Source organism: Lithobates pipiens, unplaced genomic scaffold (assembly GCF_037356315.1).
Source record: "Lithobates pipiens isolate NorthernLeopardFrog02 unplaced genomic scaffold, aLitPip1_a1.2 Scaffold_11, whole genome shotgun sequence".
In the NCBI taxonomy this organism is placed as follows: Eukaryota; Metazoa; Chordata; class Amphibia; order Anura; family Ranidae; genus Lithobates; species Lithobates pipiens.
The window spans coordinates 16980090-16990855 of NW_027507696.1; positions in this window are offsets into that span (position 1 = coordinate 16980090).

Genomic DNA, 10766 nt, shown 5'->3' on the forward strand with positions numbered 1-10766 from the left:
CTGAACGTCCTTTCGGACAGGACACTGGATGAGGGGCAAGCCAACAGTTCGATTGCAAATTGGGCAAGCTCTGGCCAGAGGTCAAGCCTGCCCACCCAGTAGTCTAGGGGTTCATCACTCCTCAGAGCGTCCACATCGGCCGTTAACCCAATGTAGTCGGACACCTGACGGTCTAGGCGTTCCCTGATGCTGGATCCGGATGACACCTGTCGATGGGTCGGCTGAAAGAATGACCTCATATCCGAAGTCACCAACACATCTTCAAACCGGCCTCTTCTTGCAGGCGCTGTTGGATTGGTACCCGCAAATCCTTCTCTGGGAGTGGGAATTGCTCCTCTGCCAGCGCACGCAAAAGCAGAATGCAGCATTTCTCGAAGCAAGGCCTGGAAGTGCTGCATTCTGACAGCCCTCTGCGACGGCGGTAACATTTCCGCCATTTTGTGTTTGTACCGGGGGTCTAAGTACGTTGCCACCCAGTACTGGTCCTTGACCCTCATGCTTTTTATACGGGGGTCCCTATTAAAACACTGGAGCATGAAGGCCCCCATTTGCACTAAAGTGGAAGCGGTGTGGTGGCCTGGCTCCTGCTCATCATCCAGGATAATGTCGTCCTCTTCATTCTCCTCTCCCCATCCTCGCACAACAGGGATCCCAGAAAGGTTTAAAGCATGCTCTTCTTGCTCCTGCTCATCCGCCCCGGCACCATCCTCCTCTGACTCCTCATCAGACTCCTGTTGTTGACTTGTCTCAGATAGAGTAGCCCCCCCTGGGAATTCATCCAGCATTGCGACTTCCTCATCTTCCCGCTCCTGCTCCTCCACAGCCTGATCAATGACACGACGCAATGCACGCTCCAGAAAGAAGGCATAAGGTACCATGTCACTGATGGCGCCATGGCTGCGACTGACCAGTTTGGTGATCTCCTCAAATGGCCGCAGAAGTCTGCATGTGTCGCGCATGAGCAGCCACTGGCGCGGTGAAAAAAAACCCAGCTCCCCAGAACCGTTTCTTTCGCAGAGTTCATACAGGTAGACGTTAACTGCACGTTTCTGCTGGAGCAGCCTATCAAGCATATAGAAGGTTGAGTTCCATCGCGTCGGGCAATCGCAAATAAGACGTCTGACCGGCAGATGGTGTCGCCGCTGAATGTCAGCAAGGCGAGCCATGGCCGTGTAAGATCTTCTGAAATGGGCCGAGATTTTCCTTGCCTGCCGCAAGATGTCCTGGACCCCAGGGTATTTGACAAGGAATCGCTGCACGACCAAGTTTAAGACGTGTGCCATGCACGGCACGTGCGTGATTTTGCCCTGTTTCAATGCGCTAAGCAGATTGGCACCGTTGTCACACACCACTTTACCAACTGTCAAATTGAGCGGTGTTAGCCACTCATCTGCCTGTGAACGCAAAGCTGAAAGGAGTGCCGGGCCAGTGTGGCTCTTTGCTTCCAGGCACAACAGACGCAGCACGGCATGGCAACGTCTCACCTGGCATGTGGAATAGGTTCTGGGGAGCTTGGGCGGTGCAGTGGAAGAGACGCTAGCAGCGGAAAAGGAGGAGGCAGCTGAGGAGGAGAGGGAGGAGGATGGAGTAGGAGGAGGAGAAGAAGAGTCAGGCCTGCATGCAATCCGTGGCGGTAAAACCAAATCTACACGGGTGCCACGGGTTACATGCTTGACGGCCGTCAGAAGGTTCACCCAGTGGGCAGTAAAACTGATATACCTTCCCTGCCCGTGTTTGCTAGACCACGTGTCTGTGGTCAGATGTATCTTGGCACCGACACTGTGTGCCAGAGATACATTCACTTGCCGCTGAACATGGCCATATAGCTCTGGGATGCCCTTCTCTGAGAAATACTTCCTTCCTGGGACCTTCCATTGTGGTGTTCCAATGGCCACAAATTTGCGAAAGGCCTCCGAGTCCACCAGTTTATATGGCAGTAGTTGGCGGGCTATGAGTTCTGACAAGCCAGCCGCCAACCGTTGGGCAAGAGGGTTATCCGGCGTCATCATTTTTTTACGCTCAAACATTAGGCCCACGGAAGCCTGCCTTTTTGCAGAAAAATGTGAGCTTGGCGTGATGGAAGGTGGAGTGGAGGACAATTGTGAGGAGAGAGGAGAAGGAGAAGTAGAAGACGAGGCTGGACGGTGAGAGCCTGCAGTGTGGCTTTGTGTGTTCCGTTGCTCCCACTGGGCTCGGTGATGGCTGCTCATGTGCCTTCTTAAGGCGGTCGTCCCTAGGTGAGTATTGGGCTTACCGCGACTAACGCGTTGACTGCAAAGATTGCAGATGGCAACGCTATTGTCAGCAGCGGACACGTTAAAAAAAGCCCACACTGCGGAGCCATGTGCCGGTGTCCTGGGAGCGCCAGATGTGACCGTACATGGTCGATGACTCGCTCCTGATACATTTGCAGTCTGCTTTGTCCCTGCTGTGCAATGTAAGTCATTGCTGCTTCTCCTCCCTATCTGCTGGTCCATATCTCCCTCTGAACTCCCCTCCTCTTCCTCTCTTGTGGGCACCCACGTGACATCACTAGACACGTCATCATCAACGTCACCTTCCCCACCGCTATAAGTAGAGTAGGCAGCAACACCGGGGACCAACCTCCTCCTTGGGCTGATCTGGGTACTGGCGTCAGACTGCTGAGTAGCGCTTGTTGCTACCTCCTCTTCCTGATCCAATACCAAGAGTGGCTGCGCATCAGAAATGTCCTCTTGATATGGATCGGAAAATAATTCCAGTGACTCAAGCGGAAGGTATGTGGTGGTGGTGGTGGTGGTCGTGTTGTTGGTGGTAGTGTCTTTGGGGGTGCACATAGCAGAGAGTGAAGAAGAGGGTGCAGATCGAGAGGATGAGGAGGGTGCAGAAGAGTAAGGCTGAGCGAGCCACTCAACCAAGTCTGGTGCATCCTTTAAAGTAATTGAACGCACCTTCTGCAACTTCCCACTTTGGCTCAAGCCTGTTGCTCCTGCCCTACCCCTACCACCCCTGCGGAAGGGCCTGCCTCTTCCTCTGCATGTCATTTTTTAAATGACCCTGTGACAAAACTCTTAGTCCCTATACCGCTGAAGGACTGCTGCAGTATAGGTGAGCGGTCAGCAGTGGTGCACGTCAACCCTATCTATTGTGGACCTATAGCGGTCCTTACAGAACAGCAGACTGTACCGCACTCAAGCCTATGTACCGTAGCACCCTATACCAAGTTACCAGTCCTTATAAGAACTTTTGTGGACCAAGCAGGTTGTGTATTAGTGTTTAGCAGACTGTACGTCAGTCCCTATACCGCTGAAGGACTGCTGCAGTATAGGGCAGCGGTCAGCAGTGGTGCACGTCAACCCTATCTATTGTGGACCGATAGCGGTCCTTACAGAACAGCAGACTGTACCGCACTCAAGCCTATGTACCGTAGCACCCTATACCAAGTTACCAGTCCTTATAAGAACTTTTGTGGACCAAGCAGGTTGTGTGTTAGTGTTTAGCAGACTGTGCGTCAGTCCCTATACCGCTGAAGGACTGCTGCAGTATAGGGCAGCGGTCAGCAGTAGTGCACGGCAACCCTATGTATTGTGGACCGATAGCGGTCCTTACAGAACAGCAGACTGTAACGCACTCAGGCCTATGTACCGTAGCACCCTATACCAAGTTACCAGTCCTTATAAGAACTTTTGTGGACCAAGCAGGTTGTGTGTTAGTGATTAGCAGACTGTACGTCAGTCCCTATACCAATGAAGGACTGCTGCAGTATAGGGCAGCGGTCAGCAGTAGTGCACGGCAACCCTATGTATTGTGGACCGATAGCGGTCCTTACAGAACAGCAGACTGTAACGCACTCAGGCCTATGTACCGTAGCACCCTATACCAAGTTACCAGTCCTTATAAAAACTTTTGTGGACCAAGCAGGTTGTGTGTTAGTGTTTAGCAGACTGTGCGTCAGTCCCTATACCGCTGAAGGACTGCTGCAGTATAGGGCAGCGGTCAGCAGTGGTGCACGTCAACCCTATCTATTGTGGACCGATAGCGGTCCTTACAGAACAGCAGACTGTACCGCACTCAAGCCTATGTACCGTAGCACCCTATACCAAGTTACCAGTCCTTATAAGAACTTTTGTGGACCAAGCAGGTTGTGTATTAGTGTTTAGCAGACTGTACGTCAGTCCCTATACCGCTGAAGGACTGCTGCAGTATAGGGCAGCGGTCAGCAGTGGTGCACGTCAACCCTATCTATTGTGGACCGATAGCGGTCCTTACAGAACAGCAGACTGTACCGCACTCAAGCCTATGTACCGTAGCACCCTATACCAAGTTACCAGTCCTTATAAGAACTTTTGTGGAACAAGCAGGTTGTGTGTTAGTGATTAGCAGACTGTACGTCAGTCCCTATACCAATGAAGGACTGCTGCAGTATAGGGCAGCGGTCAGCAGTAGTGCACGGCAACCCTATGTATTGTGGACCGATAGCGGTCCTTACAGAACAGCAGACTGTACTGCACTCAGGCCTATGTACCGTAGCACCCTATACCAAGTTACCAGTCCTTATAAGAACTTTTGTGGACCAAGCAGGTTGTGTGTTAGTGTTTAGCAGACTGTGCGTCAGTCCCTATACCGCTGAAGGACTGCTGCAGTATAGGGCAGCGGTCAGCAGTAGTGCACGGCAACCCTATGTATTGTGGACCGATAGCGGTCCTTACAGAACAGCAGACTGTAACGCACTCAGGCCTATGTACCGTAGCACCCTATACCAAGTTACCAGTCCTTATAAGAACTTTTGTGGACCAAGCAGGTTGTGTGTTAGTGATTAGCAGACTGTACGTCAGTCCCTATACCAATGAAGGACTGCTGCAGTATAGGGCAGCGGTCAGCAGTAGTGCACGGCAACCCTATGTATTGTGGACCGATAGCGGTCCTTACAGAACAGCAGACTGTAACGCACTCAGGCCTATGTACCGTAGCACCCTATACCAAGTTACCAGTCCTTATAAAAACTTTTGTGGACCAAGCAGGTTGTGTGTTAGTGTTTAGCAGACTGTGCGTCAGTCCCTATACCGCTGAAGGACTGCTGCAGTATAGGGCAGCGGTCAGCAGTGGTGCACGTCAACCCTATCTATTGTGGACCGATAGCGGTCCTTACAGAACAGCAGACTGTACCGCACTCAAGCCTATGTACCGTAGCACCCTATACCAAGTTACCAGTCCTTATAAGAACTTTTGTGGACCAAGCAGGTTGTGTATTAGTGTTTAGCAGACTGTACGTCAGTCCCTATACCGCTGAAGGACTGCTGCAGTATAGGGCAGCGGTCAGCAGTGGTGCACGTCAACCCTATCTATTGTGGACCGATAGCGGTCCTTACAGAACAGCAGACTGTACCGCACTCAAGCCTATGTACCGTAGCACCCTATACCAAGTTACCAGTCCTTATAAGAACTTTTGTGGAACAAGCAGGTTGTGTGTTAGTGATTAGCAGACTGTACGTCAGTCCCTATACCAATGAAGGACTGCTGCAGTATAGGGCAGCGGTCAGCAGTAGTGCACGGCAACCCTATGTATTGTGGACCGATAGCGGTCCTTACAGAACAGCAGACTGTAACGCACTCAGGCCTATGTACCGTAGCACCCTATACCAAGTTACCAGTCCTTATAAGAACTTTTGTGGACCAAGCAGGTTGTGTGTTAGTGATTAGCAGACTGTACGTCAGTCCCTATACCAATGAAGGACTGCTGCAGTATAGGGCAGCGGTCAGCAGTAGTGCACGGCAACCCTATGTATTGTGGACCGATAGCGGTCCTTACAGAACAGCAGACTGTACTGCACTCAGGCCTATGTACCGTAGCACCCTATACCAAGTTACCAGTCCTTATAAAAACTTTTGTGGACCAAGCAGGTTGTGTGTTAGTGTTTAGCAGACTGTGCGTCAGTCCCTATACCGCTGAAGGACTGCTGCAGTATAGGGCAGCGGTCAGCAGTAGTGCACGGCAACCCTATGTATTGTGGACCGATAGCGGTCCTTACAGAACAGCAGACTGTAACGCACTCAGGCCTATGTACCGTAGCACCCTATACCAAGTTACCAGTCCTTATAAGAACTTTTGTGGACCAAGCAGGTTGTGTGTTAGTGATTAGCAGACTGTACGTCAGTCCCTATACCAATGAAGGACTGCTGCAGTATAGGGCAGCGGTCAGCAGTAGTGCACGGCAACCCTATGTATTGTGGACCGATAGCGGTCCTTACAGAACAGCAGACTGTACCGCACCCAAGCCTATGTACCGTAGCACCCTAGACAGACCAAGTTACCAGTCCTGATAAAGAGCTTTGTGGAACAAGTGAGTTGTGAATGATTAGCAGACTGCAGCAGAAGGGCAGCAGTCAAGTATAATATTCTTTCTATATTTGGAAGAAAGAATATTATACGTGTACAAGCCTATTACCGTACCACTGATACCAGTCCTGAAAAGAACCTTTGTGGAACTAATAGTAACAGCAAGTCTTTAAAATTATCCTCACTGCCTGACACACTGCTTCCTGCCTGTCCCTATACAAATTGGCAAAAAAGAGTAGGCTGGAACGATTAGCTGGAACAGCTCTTTTGTGGACCTGATAGTAACAGCTAATGATGATGATGATGATGATGATGAAGAAAGACTAATCTGGCTGAGCTGTCCCTAAAATAGCAGCATACAGCGCTCTGTCCCTTTATCTAAACTGACAAAAGAAACTCAGGCTGCTGACCTAACACCTATACCAGTCCTGAAAAGAACTTTTGTGTACCAAATAGCTAGCGTTTTCTCTGTCCCTACTCCACACAGGATCCTTTCCCTACAGTGACAGAAGAAAGAATGTAAAATGGCCACCGGATCGGGTGTATTTATAGGTTAGGGGGAATGTCCAAGTGTCCATGAGCTGTCATGTCTCAATTGGTTGTCCTGTAACACATGATAAACGTGTCACGAAAGGTTAAAGTTCTTGTATACATTAAACACGTAAGTCCGCCGGGGCGAACGACGGAAAAAGGCGTTCGAACCCGCGGACGGCGAAAGTCGGAAATTCGCCGCGAAACGACCGCCGGGCGAACCGTTCGGCCATCACTAGTCAGTGATTCACGCATTACACGGGTGTCACTGTTGAGGAGGACAAGGCTGGAAATCACTCTGTAATGCTGATTGAGTTAGAATAACAGACTGCAAGCTTTAAAAGGAGAGTGGTGCTTGAAATCATTGTTGTCCCTCTGTTAACCATGGTAACCTACAAGAAAACATGTGCAGTCATCATTTCTTTGCACAAAAAGGGATTCACAGGCAAGGATGTTGCGGCTACTAAGATTGCACCTAAATCAACCATTTATTGGATCTTCAAGGAGGGAGGTTCAATTGTGAAGGAGGCTTCAGGGCGCTGAGAAAGTGCAGCATGAGCCAGGACCATCTCCTACAGTTGATTCAGCTGAGGGATTGGGGCACCACCAGTGCAGACCTTGCTCAGGAATGGCAGCACGCAGGTGTGAGTGCATCTGCACACAGTTAGGCAAAGACTTTTAGAGGACGGCCTGGTGTAAAGAAGGGCAGAAAAAAGCAACTTCTCTCCAGGAAAAACCATCAAGGATAGACTGATATTCTTCAAAAGGTGCAGGGTTTGAAATGCTGAGGACTGGGTAAAGTCATTTTCTCTGATGAATCCCCTTTCTGATTGTTTGGAGCACCAGGAAGTCCAGAGAAGAAAAGGAGAGCGCTACCATTAGTCCTGTGTCATGAGACCATTCATGTGTGGGGTTGCTTCTCAGCCAAGGGAGTGGGCTCACTCACAATTATGCCTAAGAACACAGCCATGAATAAAGAATGGTACAAAAATATCCTCCAAGAGCAACTTCTCCCCCCCCCCCCCCCCCAATTCTGGCATTGATTATGCAAGAATGGGCTGCCATCAGTCAGGATGTGGCCCAGAAGCTGATTGACAGCATGCCAGGGCAAATTGCAGAGGTCTTGAAAAAGACTTCAAATATTGAATCTTTGCATAAACTTAATGTAATTGTCAATACAAACCTTTGTCACTTATGAAATGCCTGTAATTATAATTTAGTATACCACAGTAATATCTGACAAAAAGATCTAAACACTAAAGCAGCAGACTTTGTTAAAATTTATATTTGTAAAATTCTCAAAAACGTAATTCTTGGCCACGGCTGTATATGTTACCGGCAATGTGTGAAAAGCAGGCATTGTATAGAATGCCCAGGAAATCTATAGATTGCGTGATGTTTTAAAGCAAAGCAAGAAATGTTTTTTTAGTTTTATAGTTATTTTAATATGCTATATAATTTTCCTAGATATGGCATATAATACCTAGACAGTATACAGAACAAGTACTATTTAGGCAGAATGGCTAGGAAACGTGTGAAAGTTTAATATTTTGATGTTCCATTTTTTTTTCTATACAATGCAATACAATTTCTATACAATGCCTAATTTCACACATTTAAGGTAACATACTGTATACATACAATATAGTGAAATTTTATCCAGAGAGTATGTTGCACCCACAGTACAGGTAAGTATACATACCAATATGTATCCTATACAGTATGTTGTAACAGCCTTTTTTAGAGTATCAACACCATTACAATAACCAGCAGAGAATGAGACAAGCCCTCAACTTGATGCCTTTCCCAGAAACTAGTTCCGTGTCTTCAGGAGTACGGATGAGGTGTGAAATCTAGTATAAAATAAAGATGTACTACAAATCACAAATACAGTGGACAACATAACAAGAGACTAGGTCTACTCCCACACATGTGAATACATACAGATAAGTGGAGTTGGGCGAACAGTTCGAGCTAAGCAAAAGTTCAGCCCAAACATCGCCTGTTCGGCAAACACCCAAATTTGCGGGGAGCTTTGCGGGATGTTTGCCCGACGAGTGCCCCACAATGCACTGCATAGTGCACAGCTGGTTGTAAAGGAGCAGGCCGGGAAGCTGGCCGCTGCATCCTTAACGGATGAGTCATCATCTGTCAACGGGCTTCCCCCTAAACGCTAAATACGTGAGAAAAAAATCCATACCATAACCTTCGGCCCAAATTTGTAAAAAAAAGAACGGCGTGGGGTTCCTCCCCAAATTCCATACCGGACCTTTATCCGAGCATGCAGCCCGGCAGGACAGGAAGGGGGGGCGAGCGAGCCCCATCCACTCCAAAGCACCTTGTTCCCATGTTGATGGGGTTAAGGGCCTCTTCCAGACAACCCTGGGCTGTGGTTGTGGGGGTCTGCAAGCAGGGGGCTTATCAGATTCTGAAAGCCCCCTGTAACAAGGCCCCCCTCCCATGTGAACAAGTATGGACAAATAAAGACAAGAGGCAGTTATTGACAATTCCTATATTAAAAAAAAAAAATAATGTCCCCCAATGTAGATCCATCATCAATTACACCCAAAAAAAAAAAAAAAAAAACGCTCCGTCTGTGATGAAGGCTAATCGCCGAATGCCTGCTCTGCCATTTGACAGTTCTTAAACAGGTAAGAGATAGTAACATGTCACCTGGTGGCACCACCCTCTTGGGATGTCACCGACCCAGCATGCAGCGGTCAGTGATATCACAAGGGGGTGGTGTCACCAGGTCGGCCCACCCCTTACATATTTAAAAACTGTCAAACCGCAGAGCAGGCATTTGGCAGTTAGCCTTTTTTGCGAGCAGATTGTGTTTTTTTTTTGTTTTTTTTCTGGGTTCGGCGGGTGTCGGGATTGATGATGGATTTACATTAGAGGGGGGTGGGGACATTGTTTTTTAATAATGTAAAAAATCTAATCAATATTTGGTGTGACCACCCTTTGCCTTGCTCAAAGTTTTTGAAGGAACTCAGCAGGTAGTTTGTTCCAAACATCTTGGAGAACTAACCACTGTGAATCTGCAGATATAGGCTGCCCTAAAATCCTTCTGTCTCTTCATGTAATCACAGACAGACTCAAAGATGTTGAGAATAGGGCTCTGTGGAGGCAAAACCAACACTTCCAAGACTCCTTGTTTTTCTTTACACTGAAGATAGTTCTTAATTACATTGGTTGTATGTGTGGGGTTATTGTCCTGCTGCAGAATAAATTTGGGGACAATCGCATGCATCCCTGATGGTGTGGCATGATGGATAAGTATCTGCCTGTATTTCTCAGTACCAAGGACACCATTGATCCCAACCAAATCTCCAATTCCATTTGCAGAAATGCAGGTCCAAGCTTGCAAGGAAACTTTATCATGCTTCAATGTTGCCTGCAGACACTCATTACTTAACTGCTTTCCAGCCCTTCAGAAAACTTCAATCATCAGTCAAGAGCACTTGCTGCCATTTTTCTGTACTCCAGTTCCTATGTTTTTGTGCATAGTTGAGTCGCTTAGCCTTGTTTCCACATCGGAGATATGGCTTTTTTCCATAAAGTCCACTTCTGGCTACACATCTCCAGACAGTAGATAAGTGTACCTGGGTCCCAAACCATACTCCCGTTTAAACAGGGAATGCGCACGATCGTGCATGCGCATCCCTGTTTCTTCGGTGGTGGCGTGTCACAGAGACACCGCTCGCCACCGAAGGGGGTGAATAGCCATTGGTTATGGCTGTTTACCACTTGAACTTCATCACGGCCGATAACAGATGATCACACCTCCACTGTGCACAGCGCATGCGCGCGATCGCGAGAACGGGAACACTGCTCGTCACAGACGGTGGTAAACATCCATTGGCCGGCTGTTTACCCACGTGATCGGCTGTGATCCTTTCCATCCGAGTACTTGTCA